At 55.5% G+C, this 18138-nt stretch overlaps 3 non-coding genes across 3 annotated transcripts; all 3 read left to right on the plus strand.

The window, feature by feature from the left end:
- The first annotated feature begins 2003 nt into the window (after nucleotides 1-2003).
- trnae-uuc (transfer RNA glutamic acid (anticodon UUC)) lies at nucleotides 2004-2075 on the plus strand. Its single transcript has one exon. It is a non-coding gene; the product is annotated as a tRNA-Glu (tRNA).
- Nucleotides 2076-5423: 3348 nt separating this feature from the next.
- Nucleotides 5424-5495, plus strand: trnae-uuc (transfer RNA glutamic acid (anticodon UUC)). Its single transcript has one exon. It is a non-coding gene; the product is annotated as a tRNA-Glu (tRNA).
- A 10154-nt stretch (nucleotides 5496-15649) lies between these two features.
- On the plus strand, nucleotides 15650-15721 carry trnae-uuc (transfer RNA glutamic acid (anticodon UUC)). Its single transcript has one exon. It is a non-coding gene; the product is annotated as a tRNA-Glu (tRNA).
- The last annotated feature ends 2417 nt before the right edge of the window (nucleotides 15722-18138 follow it).

Here is an 18138-nt window from a genome sequence, read left to right on the forward strand (position 1 = left end):
GCCGAGAGATCATGTCAGCATTTCGCGTCTGAACGGAAAACACAAACGACCAACTCGGAATGACTTGCTTTTGACGCTTTTCAAAGCGTTCTTTGTGCACGACGACTGCGCCGCCTAGCAGATACAGATGGGTTGTACAACTCTGAACTAGCAAATGGAAGAGGGCTAAGCCCCCTCTCTTTTAGCCCAGGTTCGATCTGTCTCCCAGAATCACCAGGGCGCACGCACACACACCCGTGCCGTTGAAGTGCTCTGCTTCATTTCTAAGGGCAACTCAACATTCACTCCTACCCCGAGAACAGAAAAGACAGCGTCCGCAGCAACAACAGCTCAGGTCTCTGCACAGGAGCTCAGCTGCCCCCATCTCCTCTGCTCTGCGGCTCCTGCGGAGTGGAGTCCTGCCTGGAGCCGTGTTTGCAGGCGGCGGCTCCCCGCGCTCTGTCTGTGCGTCCAAGAGCTCCTGGGAGGAAGAGAGAGCCCTCCCACTCGGGGGCTTTTCCACGGTCTGTGTGAGGAGGGGCGGGTGTGTCCAGTAGCTTATCGAGCGGAAGCCTGGGGCGGCGGAGAGCTGTGATCGTGCAGACCTTGAGGTGTCACCTCTTTGTCTGCTTTCCCGCCCCCCCTCCGCCCAAGCTCTGCTCCAGAGTAGCCCGGCAACCCCTCACACCTGCACGTGTCACAACCTAAGGTGTGGTCATGAGACACCCATGGGGTGCTGCTCTGTTCTTGCTAATTGTTTCCTGCCCGTCGCAGGCAGGAGTCCATGCGAGGAAGATGCGCTGGACAGAGCTCAGAGGGCACAGCTGGGTGGCTTTCCTTCTGAGTGACGTTCCTGCAACACTCTCCCGCTCCTCTTGGTGCGCTCATGCCGCAACACAGGAAGGCTGGAGCAGGTGGCTGTGGGCTCTGCGCACTGCCGAAATAGGTCAGTTGGGAGAGCGTTAGACTGAAGATCTAAAAGTCCCTGGTTTGATCCCGGGTTTCGGCATTTTGTTTCATCGCGCCCTTTGTTCCTCTCTCCAGCGCCCCCTGCCTAAAGTGACGCTTCCCTGTCTCAGCCCGAAACGCAAGCGAGACACCAGCAGCAGTCCCTGCAGGTTTCCGTAGTGTAGCGGCTATCACGTTCGCCTCACACGCGAAAGGTCCCCGGTTCGAGACCGGGCGGAAACAGCCTCTTTTTGCACGCTCCTGTACTTCACAGAGGTCTTGAGCGACCGGTCATTTGTTCCCAATGTATTTCCGGTGCCTTCATGCACTCTTGTACCAAACGCACGTTCCTTCTGTACGCGGAGCCGATCATTTGCAATTGGGCTGTGCCGACAGACCAGGACGAGCTCTGTCGGCTCAAAAGCAGCGCAGGACCAGCAAGAACAACAGAAAGATTAGCATCCAGTGAGCCCAAGATCTCATCAAGAATCGGCTCCAGCAACAGGGCTGGGCGCATTGTTCCATTCTCCGACCACTCTCGGTGTAAACAAGTCCCTCCTGGTCTCTGCTTGAAATGCACTTTCCTGCGTTTGCTTTGGTGTAACTGGCTTCCCCTGCATGGGCGAATGTGAAGAAGATCCTTAGTAAGTCGTTGAAGAAAACCGAGAAGAGGTCGGAGTGGCCTCTGTCGTTCATCAACGATCCAGTCAGGCAGTACTCCTCTGTAAAGCGCCGTTCGTTCACATCGATTGGCTTTTTTTTGCCTTCATTCGCGCAAGTAGTAAAAGCAGACGCCCCTATTCTGCCGTGACCCGGATTCAAACCGGGGTTGTTGCGGCCACAACGCAAAGTACTGACCACTATACGATCACGGCGAGTTACCGATACACACATGGTAGGGCGGAAAAGGCTGTGCTCTCTTCGTGTGACCTAATTCGGAAAAGTCCTGACGTTGCATTTCAACTGAGCCCCAGTATACATCGACCCTTCGACACTCTGAGTGACAACTCTCTTGCGTGTTTTCGCATATTTATGTAGTTTGCTTGCATGATGCCCGGAACAGCGGGGTTGTGTGCTCCCATATGGTCTAGTGGTTAGGATTCCTGGTTTTCACCCAGGCGGCCCGGGTTTGACTCCCGGTATGGGAACGTGTCAGTTTTGCCTCCTGCTTTCCAAAAGATCAGCACCGTGTACGAAGGAGCCGCATTAAAACCACTCGAACGTGCAAAACGCGCGAGAAGAGGGGGCGCTTGTTTCCAACCGAAGACTTCTCGCGTGTGAGACGAGCTGATCATCGCTGCAGGAGGTGGGAGGGTTACTCTGGTAGACAGGGCTGACCTTCGGCAATAGGATTTATACTCTCCAAGATGATATTTGCACTTTCTGGAGAGGCGATTTTCTCCACTTCAGTAGCCCGATTTCGTCGATTGCGTGGAGAGGGCTGTAGAATGTGGCGCCGCTTTTCCTGCTCCGTCCATGACAGGCGTGCTGGTCTCTGGAGAGAGAGCACGGTCCATCAGCGCACTCCAATAAAGGCACTGGAAGCAGCTGAATCGCATTGGCGAAGCTCAGCACTGGGCCGCTGGGAAGGGTTTGCTACCGTTTCCGTAGTGTAGTGGTTATCACGTTTGCCTCACACGCGAAAAGTCCCTGGTTCGAAACTGGGCGGAAACAGACCGGCTTCTTTTGTCGCCACGCACAAAAGGGGATTGGGGATTCGCCTAGCGCTGTGATCGCACAGACCCACTCACCTCTTAGTGTGGCGGGATCTGCACAGTGCATGTCGCAGCGCATCCTGCTTTCACTCCAATGCGCGTCCTGATGTACCCCAGTCTCCCGCGTGACAGGTGGGGATAATCACCACTATACTAACGAGGAAGACATCGCTCTCTCCGACCCCCGGCATCGTGTCCCGACCCACCGTGCTGGAAGCCGACGCGTGCTGTGATTTCTTTACGGAGCAGAAATGACAACCGAGGAGCCGAGAGATCATTTCAGCATTTCGCGTCTGAACAGAAAACACAAACGACCAACTCGGAATGACTTGCCTTTGACGCTCATCAAAGCGTTCTTTGTGCATCGAACAGACCCACTCACCTCTTAGTGTGGCTGGATCTGCACAGTGCATGTCGCAGCGCTTCCTGCTTTCACTTCAATGTGCTTTCTGATGTCGAGTCGTGTGCCGTGCGGAGGCTCTGAAAGCGAGAGCAATGAAAAGGTGCACGACGCTGTGAAAGAAAACAGAGAAGTGAAAGGCAGTCCTTTCTCTAAGGAGGTAAAAGAAAAGCTTTCTACTCCCCGTCGGGGAATCGAACCCCGGTCTCCCGCGTGACAGGCGGGGATACTTGCCACCATACTAACGAGGAAGACATCACACCCTTCGATCCCCGGCATCGTGTCCCGACCCAGCGTGCTGGAAGGCGACGCGTGCTGTGATTTCTTTACGGAGCAGAAATGACAACCGAGGAGCCGAGAGATCATTTCAGCATTTCGCGTCTGAACGGAAAACACAAACGACCAACTCAGAATGACTTGCTTTTGACGCTTTTCAAAGCGTTCTTTGTGCACGACGACTGCGCCGCCTAGCAGATACAAATGGGTTGTACAACTCTGAACTAGCAAATGGAAGAGGGCTAAGCCCCCTCTCTTTTAGCCCAGGTTCGATCTGTCTCCCAGAATCACCAGGGCGCACGCACACACACACACACCCGTGCCGTTGAAGTGCTCTGCTTCATTTCTAAGGGCAACTCAACATTCACTCCTACCCCGAGAACAGAAAAGACAGCGTCCGCAGCAACAACAGCTCAGGTCTCTGCACAGGAACTAAGCTGCCCCCATCTCCTCTGCTCTGCGGCTCCTGCGGAGTGGAGTCCTGCCTGGAGCCGTGTTTGCAGGCGGCAGCTCCCCGCGCTCTGTCTGTGCGTCGTGTCCAAGAGCTCCTGGGAGGAAGAGAGAGCCCTCCCACTCGGGGGCTTTTCCACGGTCTGTGTGAGGAGGGGCGGGTGTGTCCAGTAGCTTATCGAGCGGAAGCCTGGGGCGGCGGAGAGCTGTGATCGTGCAGACCTTGAGGTGTCACCTCTTTGTCTGCTTTCCCGCCCCCCCTCCGCCCAAGCTCTGCTCCAGAGTAGCCCGGCAACCCCTCACACCTGCACGTGTCACAACCTAAGGTGTGGTCATGAGACACCCATGGGGTGCTGTTCTGTTCTTGCTAATTGTTTCCTGCCCGTCGCAGGCAGGAGTCCATGCGAGGAAGATGCGCTGGACAGAGCTCAGAGGGCGCAGCTGGGTGGCTTTCCTTCTGAGTGACGTTCCTGCAACACTCTCCCGCTCCTCTTGGTGCGCTCATGCCGCAACACAGGAAGGCTGGAGCAGGTGGCTGTGGGCTCTGCGCACTGCCGAAACAGGTCAGTTGGGAGAGCGTTAGACTGAAGATCTAAAAGTCCCTGGTTTGATCCCGGGTTTCGGCATTTTGTTTCATCGCGCCCTTTGTTCCTCTCTCCAGCGCCCCCTGCCTAAAGTGACGCTTCCCTTTCTCAGCCCGAAACGCAAGCGAGACACCAGCAGCGGTCCCTGCAGGTTTCCGTAGTGTAGCGGCTATCACGTTCGCCTAACACGCGAAAGGTCCCCGGTTCGAGACCGGGCGGAAACAGCCTCTTTTTGCACGCTCCTGTACTTCACAGAGGTCTTGAGCGACCGGTCATTTGTTCCCAATGTATTTCCGGTGCCTTCATGCACTCTTGTACCAAACGCACGTTCCTGCTGTACGCGGAGCCGATCATTTGCAATTGGGCTGTGCCGACAGACCAGGACGAGCTCTGTCGGCTCAAAAGCAGCGCAGGACCTGCAACAACAACAGAAAGATTAGCATCCAGCGGGGGCCTCTTAGTGAGCCCAAGATCTCATCAAGAATCGGCTCCAGCAACAGGGCTGGGCGCATTGTTCCATTCTCCGACCACTCTCGGTGTAAACAAGTCCCTCCTGGTCTCTGCTTGAAATGCACTTTCCTGCGTTTGCTTTGGTGTAACTGGCTTCCCCTGCATGGGCGAATGTGAAGAAGATCCTTAGTAAGTCATTGAAGAAAACCGAGAAGAGGTCAGAGTGGCCTCTGTCGTTCATCAACGATCCAGTCAGGCAGTACTCCTCTGTAAAGCGCCGTTCGTTCACATCGATTGGCTTTTTTTTGCCTTCATTCGCGCAAGTAGTAAAAGCAGACGCCCCTATTCTGCCGTGACCTGGATTCGAACCGGAGTTGTTGCGGCCACAACGCAAAGTACTGACCACTATACGATCACGGCGAGTTACCGATACCCACGTGGCAGGCCGGAAAAGGCTGTGCTCTCTTCGTGTGACCTAATTCGGAAAAGTCCTGACGTTGCATTTCAACTGAGCCCCAGTATACATCGACCCTTCGACACTCTGAGTGACAACTCTCTTGCGCGTTTTCTCATATTTATGTAGTTTGCTTGCATGATGCCCGGAACAGCAGGGGTGTATGCTCCCATATGGTCTAGCGGTTAGGATTCCTGGTTTTCACCCAGGCGGCCCGGGTTCGACTCCCGGTATGGGAACCTGTCAGTTTTGCCTCCTGCTTTCCAAAAGATCAGCACCGTGTACGAAGGAGCCGCATTAAAACCACTCGAACGTGCAAAACGCGCGAGAAGAGGGGGCGCTTGTTTCCAACCGAAGACTTCTCGCGTGTGAGACGAGCTGATCATCCCTGCAGGAGGTGGGAGGGTTACTCTGGTAGACAGGGCTGACCTTCGGCAATAGGGTTTATACTCTCCAAGATGATATTTGCACTTTCTGGAGAGGCGATTTTCTCCACTTCAGTAGCCCGATTTCGTCGATTGCGTGGAGAGGGCTGTAGAATGTGGCGCCGCCTTTCCTGCTCCGTCCATGACAGGCGTGCTGGTCTCTGGAGAGAGAGCACGGTCCATCAGCGCACTCCAATAAAGGCACTGGAAGCAGCTGAATCGCATTGGCGAAGCTCAGCGCTGGGCCGCTGGGCAGGGATTGCCACCGTTTCCGTAGTGTAGTGGTTATCACGTTCGCCTCACACGCGAAAGGTCCCCGGCCCGAAACCGGGCGGAAACAGACCGGCTTCCTTTGTCGGCACGCACAAAAGGGGATTGGGGATTCGCCTAGCGCTGTGATCGAACAGACCCACTCACCTCTTAGTGTGGCGGGATCTGCACAGTGCATGTCGCAGCGCATCCTGCTTTCACTTCAATGCGCGTCCTGATGTACCCCAGTCTCCCGCGTGACAGGTGCGGATAATCACCACTATACTAACGAGCGAGAAAGACATCGCTCTCTCCGACCCCCGGCATCGTGTCCCGACCCACCGTGCTGGAAGCCGACGCGTGCTGTGATTCCTTTACGGAGCAGAAATGACAACCGAGGAGCCGAGAGATCATTTCAGCATTTCGCGTCTGAACAGAAAACACAAACGACCAACTCGGAATGACTTGCCTTTGATGCTTTCAAAGCGTTCTTTGTGCATCGAACAGACCCACTCACCTCTTAGTGTGGCGGGATGTGCACAGTGCATGTCGCAGCGCTTCCTGCTTTCACTTCAATGTGCTTCCTGATGTCGAGTCGTGTGCCGTGCGGAGGCTCTGAAAGCGAGAGCAATGAAAAGGTGCACGGCGCTGTGAAAGAAAACAGAGAAGTGAAAGGCAGTCCTTTCTCTAAGGAGGTAAAAGAAAAGCTTTCTACTCCCCGTCAGGGAATCGAACCCTGGTCTCCCGCGTGACAGGCGGGGATACTCGCCACTATACTAACGAGGAAGACACCGCACTCTCCGATCCTCGGCATCGTGTCCCGACCCAGCGTGCTGGAAGGCGACGCGTGCTGTGATTCCTTTACGGAACAGAAATGACAACCGAGGAGCCGAGAGATCATGTCAGCATTTCGCGTCTGAACGGAAAACACAAACGACCAACTCGGAATGACTTGCTTTTGACGCTTTTCAAAGCGTTCTTTGTGCACGACGACTGCGCCGCCTAGCAGATACAGATGGGTTGTACAACTCTGAACTAGCAAATGGAAGAGGGCTAAGCCCCCTCTCTTTTAGCCCAGGTTCGATCTGTCTCCCAGAATCACCAGGGCGCACGCACACACACCCGTGCCGTTGAAGTGCTCTGCCTCATTTCTAAGGGCAACTCAACATTCACTCCTACCCCGAGAACAGAAAAGACAGCGTCCGCAGCAACAACAGCTCAGGTCTCTGCACAGGAGCTAAGCTGCCCCCATCTCCTCTGCTCTGCGGCTCCTGCGGAGTGGAGTCGGCCTGGAGCCGTGTTTGCAGGCGGCGGCTCCCCGCGCTCTGTCTGTGCGTCCAAGAGCTCCTGGGAGGAAGAGAGAGCCCTCCCACTCGGGGGCTTTTCCACGGTCTGTGTGAGGAGGGGCGGGTGTGTCCAGTAGCTTATCGAGCGGAAGCCTGGGGCGGCGGAGAGCTGTGATCGTGCAGACCTTGAGGTGTCACCTCTTTGTCTGCTTTCCCGCCCCCCCTCCGCCCAAGCTCTGCTCCAGAGTAGCCCGGCAACCCCTCACACCTGCACGTGTCACAACCTAAGGTGTGGTCATGAGACACCCATGGGGTGCTGCTCTGTTCTTGCTAATTGTTTCCTGCCCGTCGCAGGCAGGAGTCCATGCGAGAAAGATGCGCTGGACAGAGCTCAGAGGGCGCAGCTGGGTGGCTTTCCTTCTGAGTGACGTTCCTGCAACACTCTCCCGCTCCTCTTGGTGCGCTCATGCCGCAACACAGGAAGGCTGGAGCAGGTGGCTGTGGGCTCTGCGCACTGCCGAAACAGGTCAGTTGGGAGATCGTTAGACTGAAGATCTAAAAGTCCCTGGTTTGATCCCGGGTTTCGGCATTTTGTTTCATCGCGCCCTTTGTTCCTCTCTCCAGCGCCCCCTGCCTAAAGTGACGCTTCCCTTTCTCAGCCCGAAACGCAAGCGAGACACCAGCAGCGGTCCCTGCAGGTTTCCGTAGTGTAGCGGCTATCACGTTCGCCTAACACGCGAAAGGTCCCCGGTTCGAGACCGGGCGGAAACAGCCTCTTTTTGCACGCTCCTGTACTTCACAGAGGTCTTGAGCGACCGGTCATTTGTTCCCAATGTATTTCCGGTGCCTTCATGCACTCTTGTACCAAACGCACGTTCCTGCTGTACGCGGAGCCGATCATTTGCAATTGGGCTGTGCCGACAGACCAGGACGAGCTCTGTCGGCTCAAAAGCAGCGCAGGACCTGCAACAACAACAGAAAGATTAGCATCCAGCGGGGGCCTCTTAGTGAGCCCAAGATCTCATCAAGAATCGGCTCCAGCAACAGGGCTGGGCGCATTGTTCCATTCTCCGACCACTCTCGGTGTAAACAAGTCCCTCCTGGTCTCTGCTTGAAATGCACTTTCCTGCGTTTGCTTTGGTGTAACTGGCTTCCCCTGCATGGGCGAATGTGAAGAAGATCCTTAGTAAGTCATTGAAGAAAACCGAGAAGAGGTCAGAGTGGCCTCTGTCGTTCATCAACGATCCAGTCAGGCAGTACTCCTCTGTAAAGCGCCGTTCGTTCACATCGATTGGCTTTTTTTTGCCTTCATTCGCGCAAGTAGTAAAAGCAGACGCCCCTATTCTGCCGTGACCTGGATTCGAACCGGAGTTGTTGCGGCCACAACGCAAAGTACTGACCACTATACGATCACGGCGAGTTACCGATACCCACGTGGCAGGCCGGAAAAGGCTGTGCTCTCTTCGTGTGACCTAATTCGGAAAAGTCCTGACGTTGCATTTCAACTGAGCCCCAGTATACATCGACCCTTCGACACTCTGAGTGACAACTCTCTTGCGCGTTTTCTCATATTTATGTAGTTTGCTTGCATGATGCCCGGAACAGCAGGGGTGTATGCTCCCATATGGTCTCGCGGTTAGGATTCCTGGTTTTCACCCAGGCGGCCCGGGTTCGACTCCCGGTATGGGAACCTGTCAGTTTTGCCTCCTGCTTTCCAAAAGATCAGCACCGTGTACGAAGGAGCCGCATTAAAACCACTCGAACGTGCAAAACGCGCGAGAAGAGGGGGCGCTTGTTTCCAACCGAAGACTTCTCGCGTGTGAGACGAGCTGATCATCCCTGCAGGAGGTGGGAGGGTTACTCTGGTAGACAGGGCTGACCTTCGGCAATAGGGTTTATACTCTCCAAGATGATATTTGCACTTTCTGGAGAGGCGATTTTCTCCACTTCAGTAGCCCGATTTCGTCGATTGCGTGGAGAGGGCTGTAGAATGTGGCGCCGCCTTTCCTGCTCCGTCCATGACAGGCGTGCTGGTCTCTGGAGAGAGAGCACGGTCCATCAGCGCACTCCAATAAAGGCACTGGAAGCAGCTGAATCGCATTGGCGAAGCTCAGCGCTGGGCCGCTGGGCAGGGATTGCCACCGTTTCCGTAGTGTAGTGGTTATCACGTTCGCCTCACACGCGAAAGGTCCCCGGCCCGAAACCGGGCGGAAACAGACCGGCTTCCTTTGTCGGCACGCACAAAAGGGGATTGGGGATTCGCCTAGCGCTGTGATCGAACAGACCCACTCACCTCTTAGTGTGGCGGGATCTGCACAGTGCATGTCGCAGCGCATCCTGCTTTCACTTCAATGCGCGTCCTGATGTACCCCAGTCTCCCGCGTGACAGGTGCGGATAATCACCACTATACTAACGAGGAAGACATCGCTCTCTCCGACCCCCGGCATCGTGTCCCGACCCACCGTGCTGGAAGCCGACGCGTGCTGTGATTCCTTTACGGAGCAGAAATGACAACCGAGGAGCCGAGAGATCATTTCAGCATTTCGCGTCTGAACAGAAAACACAAACGACCAACTCGGAATGACTTGCCTTTGATGCTTTCAAAGCGTTCTTTGTGCATCGAACAGACCCACTCACCTCTTAGTGTGGCGGGATGTGCACAGTGCATGTCGCAGCGCTTCCTGCTTTCACTTCAATGTGCTTCCTGATGTCGAGTCGTGTGCCGTGCGGAGGCTCTGAAAGCGAGAGCAATGAAAAGGTGCACGGCGCTGTGAAAGAAAACAGAGAAGTGAAAGGCAGTCCTTTCTCTAAGGAGGTAAAAGAAAAGCTTTCTACTCCCCGTCAGGGAATCGAACCCTGGTCTCCCGCGTGACAGGCGGGGATACTCGCCACTATACTAACGAGGAAGACACCGCACTCTCCGATCCTCGGCAGCGTGTCCCGACCCAGCGTGCTGGAAGGCGACGCGTGCTGTGATTCCTTTACGGAACAGAAATGACAACCGAGGAGCCGAGAGATCATGTCAGCATTTCGCGTCTGAACGGAAAACACAAACGACCAACTCGGAATGACTTGCTTTTGACGCTTTTCAAAGCGTTCTTTGTGCACGACGACTGCGCCGCCTAGCAGATACAGATGGGTTGTACAACTCTGAACTAGCAAATGGAAGAGGGCTAAGCCCCCTCTCTTTTAGCCCAGGTTCGATCTGTCTCCCAGAATCACCAGGGCGCACGCACACACACCCGTGCCGTTGAAGTGCTCTGCCTCATTTCTAAGGGCAACTCAACATTCACTCCTACCCCGAGAACAGAAAAGACAGCGTCCGCAGCAACAACAGCTCAGGTCTCTGCACAGGAGCTAAGCTGCCCCCATCTCCTCTGCTCTGCGGCTCCTGCGGAGTGGAGTCGGCCTGGAGCCGTGTTTGCAGGCGGCGGCTCCCCGCGCTCTGTCTGTGCGTCCAAGAGCTCCTGGGAGGAAGAGAGAGCCCTCCCACTCGGGGGCTTTTCCACGGTCTGTGTGAGGAGGGGCGGGTGTGTCCAGTAGCTTATCGAGCGGAAGCCTGGGGCGGCGGAGAGCTGTGATCGTGCAGACCTTGAGGTGTCACCTCTTTGTCTGCTTTCCCGCCCCCCCTCCGCCCAAGCTCTGCTCCAGAGTAGCCCGGCAACCCCTCACACCTGCACGTGTCACAACCTAAGGTGTAGTCATGAGACACCCATGGGGTGCTGCTCTGTTCTTGCTAATTGTTTCCTGCCCGTCGCAGGCAGGAGTCCATGCGAGAAAGATGCGCTGGACAGAGCTCAGAGGGCACAGCTGGGTGGCTTTCCTTCTGAGTGACGTTCCTGCAACACTCTCCCGCTCCTCTTGGTGCGCTCATGCCGCAACACAGGAAGGCTGGAGCAGGTGGCTGTGGGCTCTGCGCACTGCCGAAACAGGTCAGTTGGGAGAGCGTTAGACTGAAGATCTAAAAGTCCCTGGTTTGATCCCGGGTTTCGGCATTTTGTTTCATCGCGCCCTTTGTTCCTCTCTCCAGCGCCCCCTGCCTAAAGTGACGCTTCCCTTTCTCAGCCCGAAACGCAAGCGAGACACCAGCAGCGGTCTCTGCAGGTTTCCGTAGTGTAGCGGCTATCACGTTCGCCTAACACGCGAAAGGTCCCCGGTTCGAGACCGGGCGGAAACAGCCTCTTTTTGCACGCTCCTGTACTTCACAGAGGTCTTGAGCGACCGGTCATTTGTTCCCAATGTATTTCCGGTGCCTTCATGCACTCTTGTACCAAACGCACGTTCCTGCTGTACGCGGAGCCGATCATTTGCAATTGGGCTGTGCCGACAGACCAGGACGAGCTCTGTCGGCTCAAAAGCAGCGCAGGACCTGCAACAACAACAGAAAGATTAGCATCCAGCGGGGGCCTCTTAGTGAGCCCAAGATCTCATCAAGAATCGGCTCCAGCAACAGGGCTGGGCGCATTGTTCCATTCTCCGACCACTCTCGGTGTAAACAAGTCCCTCCTGGTCTCTGCTTGAAATGCACTTTCCTGCGTTTGCTTTGGTGTAACTGGCTTCCCCTGCATGGGCGAATGTGAAGAAGATCCTTAGTAAGTCATTGAAGAAAACCGAGAAGAGGTCAGAGTGGCCTCTGTCGTTCATCAACGATCCAGTCAGGCAGTACTCCTCTGTAAAGCGCCGTTCGTTCACATCGATTGGCTTTTTTTTGCCTTCATTCGCGCAAGTAGTCAAAGCAGACGCCCCTATTCTGCCGTGACCCGGATTCGAACCGGGGTTGTTGCGGCCACAACGCAAAGTACTGACCACTATACGATCACGGCGAGTTACCGATACCCACGTGGCAGGCCGGAAAAGGCTGTGCTCTCTTCGTGTGACCTAATTCGGAAAAGTCCTGACGTTGCATTTCAACTGAGCCCCAGTATACATCGACCCTTTGACACTCTGAGTGACAACTCTCTTGCGCGTTTTCTCATATTTATGTAGTTTGCTTGCATGATGCCCGGAACAGCAGGGGTGTGTGCTCCCATATGGTCTATCGGTTAGGATTCCTGGTTTTCACCCAGGCGGCCCGGGTTCGACTCCCGGTATGGGAACCTGTCAGTTTTGCCTCCTGCTTTCCAAAAGATCAGCACCGTGTACGAAGGAGCCGCATTAAAACCACTCGAACGTGCAAAACGCGCGAGAAGAGGGGGCGCTTGTTTCCAACCGAAGACTTCTCGCGTGTGAGACGAGCTGATCATCCCTGCAGGAGGTGGGAGGGTTACTCTGGTAGACAGGGCTGACCTTCGGCAATAGGATTTATACTCTCCAAGATGATATTTGCACTTTCTGGAGAGGCGATTTTCTCCACTTCAGTAGCCCGATTTCGTCGATTGCGTGGAGAGGGCTGTAGAATGTGGCGCCGCCTTTCCTGCTCCGTCCATGACAGGCGTGCTGGTCTCTGGAGAGAGAGCACGGTCCATCAGCGCACTCCAATAAAGGCACTGGAAGCAGCTGAATCGCATTGGCGAAGCTCAGCGCTGGGCCGCTGGGCAGGGATTGCCACCGTTTCCGTAGTGTAGTGGTTATCACGTTCGCCTCACACGCGAAAAGTCCCCGGTTCGAAACCGGGCAGAAACAGATCGGCTTCCTTTGTCGGCACGCACAAAAGGGGATTGGGGATTCGCCTAGCGCAGTGATCGAACAGACCCACTCACCTCTTAGTGTGGCGGGATCTGCACAGTGCATGTCGCAGCGCATCCTGCTTTCACTTCAATGCGCGTCCTGATGTACCCCAGTCTCCCGCGTGACAGGTGCGGATAATCACCACTATACTAACGAGGAAGACATCGCTCTCTCCGACCCCCGGCATCGTGTCCCGACCCACCGTGCTGGAAGCCGACGCCTGCTGTGATTCCTTTACGGAGCAGAAATGACAACCGAGGAGCCGAGAGATCATTTCAGCATTTCGCGTCTGAACAGAAAACACAAACGACCAACTCGGAATGATTTGCCTTTGATGCTTTCAAAGCGTTCTTTGTGCATCGAACAGACCCACTCACCTCTTAGTGTGGCGGGATCTGCACAGTGCATGTCGCAGCGCTTCCTGCTTTCACTTCAATGTGCTTCCTGATGTCGAGTCGTGTGCCGTGCGGAGGCTCTGAAAGCGAGAGCAATGAAAAGGTGCACGGCGCTGTGAAAGAAAACAGAGAAGTGAAAGGCAGTCCTTTCTCTAAGGAGGTAAAAGAAAAGCTTTCTACTCCCCGTCAGGGAATCGAACCCTGGTCTCCCGCGTGACAGGCGGGGATACTTGCCACTATACTAACGAGGAAGACACCGCACTTTCCGGTCCTCGGCATCGTGTCCCGACCCAGCGTGCTGGAAGGCGACGCGTGCTGTGATTCCTTTACGGAACAGAAATGACAACCGAGGAGCCGAGAGATCATGTCAGCATTTCGCGTCTGAACGGAAAACACAAACGACCAACTCGGAATGACTTGCTTTTGACGCTTTTCAAAGCGTTCTTTGTGCACGACGACTGCGCCGCCTAGCAGATACAGATGGGTTGTACAACTCTGAACTAGCAAATGGAAGAGGGCTAAGCCCCCTCTCTTTTAGCCCAGGTTCGATCTGTCTCCCAGAATCACCAGGGCGCACGCACACACACCCGTGCCGTTGAAGTGCTCTGCTTCATTTCTAAGGGCAACTCAACATTCACTCCTACCCCGAGAACAGAAAAGACAGCGTCCGCAGCAACAACAGCTCAGGTCTCTGCACAGGAGCTAAGCTGCCCCCATCTCCTCTGCTCTGCGGCTCCTGCGGAGTGGAGTCCTGCCTGGAGCCGTGTTTGCAGGCGGCGGCTCCCCGCGCTCTGTCTGTGCGTCCAAGAGCTCCTGGGAGGAAGAGAGAGCCCTCCCACTCGGGGGCTTTTCCACGGTCTGTGTGAGGAGGGGCGGGTGTGTCCAGTAGCTTATCGAGCGGAAGCCTGGGGCGGCGGAGAGCTGTGATCGTGCAGACCTTGAGGTGTCACCTCTTTGTCTGCTTTCCCGCCCCCCCTCCGCCCAAGCTCTGCTCCAGAGTAGCCCGGCAACCCCTCACACCTGCACGTGTCACAACCTAAGGTGTGGTCATGAGACACCCATGGGGTGCTGCTCTGTTCTTGCTAATTGTTTCCTGCCCGTCGCAGGCAGGAGTCCATGCGAGGAAGATGCGCTGGACAGAGCTCAGAGGGCACAGCTGGGTGGCTTTCCTTCTGAGTGACGTTCCTGCAACACTCTCCCGCTCCTCTTGGTGCGCTCATGCCGCAACACAGGAAGGCTGGAGCAGGTGGCTGTGGGCTCTGCGCACTGCCGAAACAGGTCAGTTGGGAGAGCGTTAGACTGAAGATCTAAAAGTCCCTGGTTTGATCCCGGGTTTCGGCATTTTGTTTCATCGCGCCCTTTGTTCCTCTCTCCAGCGCCCCCTGCCTAAAGTGACGCTTCCCTTTCTCAGCCCGAAACGCAAGCGAGACACCAGCAGCGGTCCCTGCAGGTTTCCGTAGTGTAGCGGCTATCACGTTCGCCTAACACGCGAAAGGTCCCCGGTTCGAGACCGGGCGGAAACAGCCTCTTTTTGCACGCTCCTGTACTTCACAGAGGTCTTGAGCGACCGGTCATTTGTTCCCAATGTATTTCCGGTGCCTTCATGCACTCTTGTACCAAACGCACGTTCCTGCTGTACGCGGAGCCGATCATTTGCAATTGGGCTGTGCCGACAGACCAGGACGAGCTCTGTCGGCTCAAAAGCAGCGCAGGACCTGCAACAATAACAGAAAGATTAGCATCCAGCGGGGGCCTCTTAGTGAGCCCAAGATCTCATCAAGAATCGGCTCCAGCAACAGGGCTGGGCGCATTGTTCCATTCTCCGACCACTCTCGGTGTAAACAAGTCCCTCCTGGTCTCTGCTTGAAATGCACTTTCCTGCGTTTGCTTTGGTGTAACTGGCTTCCCCTGCATGGGCGAATGTGAAGAAGATCCTTAGTAAGTCATTGAAGAAAACCGAGAAGAGGTCAGAGTGGCCTCTGTCGTTCATCAACGATCCAGTCAGGCAGTACTCCTCTGTAAAGCGCCGTTCGTTCACATCGATTGGCTTTTTTTTGCCTTCATTCGCGCAAGTAGTAAAAGCAGACGCCCCTATTCTACCGTGACCCGGATTCGAACCGGGGTTGTTGCGGCCACAACGCAAAGTACTGACCACTATACGATCACGGCGAGTTACCGATACCCACGTGGCAGGGCGGAAAAGGCTGTGCTCTCTTCGTGTGACCTAATTCGGAAAAGTCCTGACGTTGCATTTCAACTGAGCCCCAGTATACATCGACCCTTCGACACTCTGAGTGACAACTCTCTTGCGCGTTTTCTCATATTTATGTAGTTTGCTTGCATGATGCCCGGAACAGCAGGGGTGTGTGCTCCCATATGGTCTAGCGGTTAGGATTCCTGGCTTTCACCCAGGCGGCCCGGGTTCGACTCCCGGTATGGGAACCTGTCAGTTTTGCCTCCTGCTTTCCAAAAGATCAGCACCGTGTACGAAGGAGCCGCATTAAAACCACTCGAACGTGCAAAACGCGCGAGAAGAGGGGGCGCTTGTTTCCAACCGAAGACTTCTCGCGTGTGAGACGAGCTGATCATCCCTGCAGGAGGTGGGAGGGTTACTCTGGTAGACAGGGCTGACCTTCGGCAATAGGGTTTATACTCTCCAAGATGATATTTGCACTTTCTGGAGAGGCGATTTTCTCCACTTCAGTAGCCCGATTTCGTCGATTGCGTGGAGAGGGCTGTAGAATGTGGCGCCGCCTTTCCTGCTCCGTCCATGACAGGCGTGCTGGTCTCTGGAGAGAGAGCACGGTCCATCAGCGCACTCCAATAAAGGCACTGGAAGCAGCTGAATCGCATTGGCGAAGCTCAGCGCTGGGCCGCTGGGCAGGGATTGCCACCGTTTCCGTAGTGTAGTGGTTATCACGTTCGCCTCACACGCGAAAGGTCCCCGGCCCGAAACCGGGCGGAAACAGACCGGCTTCCTTTGTCGGCACGCACAAAAGGGGATTGGGGATTCGCCTAGCGCTGTGATCGAACAGACCCACTCACCTCTTAGTGTGGCGGGATCTGCACAGTGCATGTCGCAGCGCATCCTGCTTTCACTTCAATGCGCGTCCTGATGTACCCCAGTCTCCCGCGTGACAGGTGCGGATAATCACCACTATACTAACGAGGAAGACATCGCTCTCTCCGACCCCCGGCATCGTGTCCCGACCCACCGTGCTGGAAGCCGACGCGTGCTGTGATTCCTTTACGGAGCAGAAATGACAACCGAGGAGCCGAGAGATCATTTCAGCATTTCGCGTCTGAACAGAAAACACAAACGACCAACTCGGAATGACTTGCCTTTGATGCTTTCAAAGCGTTCTTTGTGCATCGAACAGACCCACTCACCTCTTAGTGTGGCGGGATGTGCACAGTGCATGTCGCAGCGCTTCCTGCTTTCACTTCAATGTGCTTCCTGATGTCGAGTCGTGTGCCGTGCGGAGGCTCTGAAAGCGAGAGCAATGAAAAGGTGCACGGCGCTGTGAAAGAAAACAGAGAAGTGAAAGGCAGTCCTTTCTCTAAGGAGGTAAAAGAAAAGCTTTCTACTCCCCGTCAGGGAATCGAACCCTGGTCTCCCGCGTGACAGGCGGGGATACTCGCCACTATACTAACGAGGAAGACACCGCACTCTCCGATCCTCGGCATCGTGTCCCGACCCAGCGTGCTGGAAGGCGACGCGTGCTGTGATTCCTTTACGGAACAGAAATGACAACCGAGGAGCCGAGAGATCATGTCAGCATTTCGCGTCTGAACGGAAAACACAAACGACCAACTCGGAATGACTTGCTTTTGACGCTTTTCAAAGCGTTCTTTGTGCACGACGACTGCGCCGCCTAGCAGATACAGATGGGTTGTACAACTCTGAACTAGCAAATGGAAGAGGGCTAAGCCCCCTCTCTTTTAGCCCAGGTTCGATCTGTCTCCCAGAATCACCAGGGCGCACGCACACACACCCGTGCCGTTGAAGTGCTCTGCCTCATTTCTAAGGGCAACTCAACATTCACTCCTACCCCGAGAACAGAAAAGACAGCGTCCGCAGCAACAACAGCTCAGGTCTCTGCACAGGAGCTAAGCTGCCCCCATCTCCTCTGCTCTGCGGCTCCTGCGGAGTGGAGTCGGCCTGGAGCCGTGTTTGCAGGCGGCGGCTCCCCGCGCTCTGTCTGTGCGTCCAAGAGCTCCTGGGAGGAAGAGAGAGCCCTCCCACTCGGGGGCTTTTCCACGGTCTGTGTGAGGAGGGGCGGGTGTGTCCAGTAGCTTATCGAGCGGAAGCCTGGGGCGGCGGAGAGCTGTGATCGTGCAGACCTTGAGGTGTCACCTCTTTGTCTGCTTTCCCGCCCCCCCTCCGCCCAAGCTCTGCTCCAGAGTAGCCCGGCAACCCCTCACACCTGCACGTGTCACAACCTAAGGTGTGGTCATGAGACACCCATGGGGTGCTGCTCTGTTCTTGCTAATTGTTTCCTGCCCGTCGCAGGCAGGAGTCCATGCGAGAAAGATGCGCTGGACAGAGCTCAGAGGGCACAGCTGGGTGGCTTTCCTTCTGAGTGACGTTCCTGCAACACTCTCCCGCTCCTCTTGGTGCGCTCATGCCGCAACACAGGAAGGCTGGAGCAGGTGGCTGTGGGCTCTGCGCACTGCCGAAACAGGTCAGTTGGGAGAGCGTTAGACTGAAGATCTAAAAGTCCCTGGTTTGATCCCGGGTTTCGGCATTTTGTTTCATCGCGCCCTTTGTTCCTCTCTCCAGCGCCCCCTGCCTAAAGTGACGCTTCCCTTTCTCAGCCCGAAACGCAAGCGAGACACCAGCAGCGGTCCCTGCAGGT

The sequence above is a fragment of the Atractosteus spatula genome (assembly GCF_055471065.1).
Source record: "Atractosteus spatula isolate fAtrSpa1 chromosome 10 unlocalized genomic scaffold, fAtrSpa1.hap1 SUPER_10_unloc_8, whole genome shotgun sequence".
Taxonomy (NCBI): Eukaryota; Metazoa; Chordata; class Actinopteri; order Semionotiformes; family Lepisosteidae; genus Atractosteus; species Atractosteus spatula.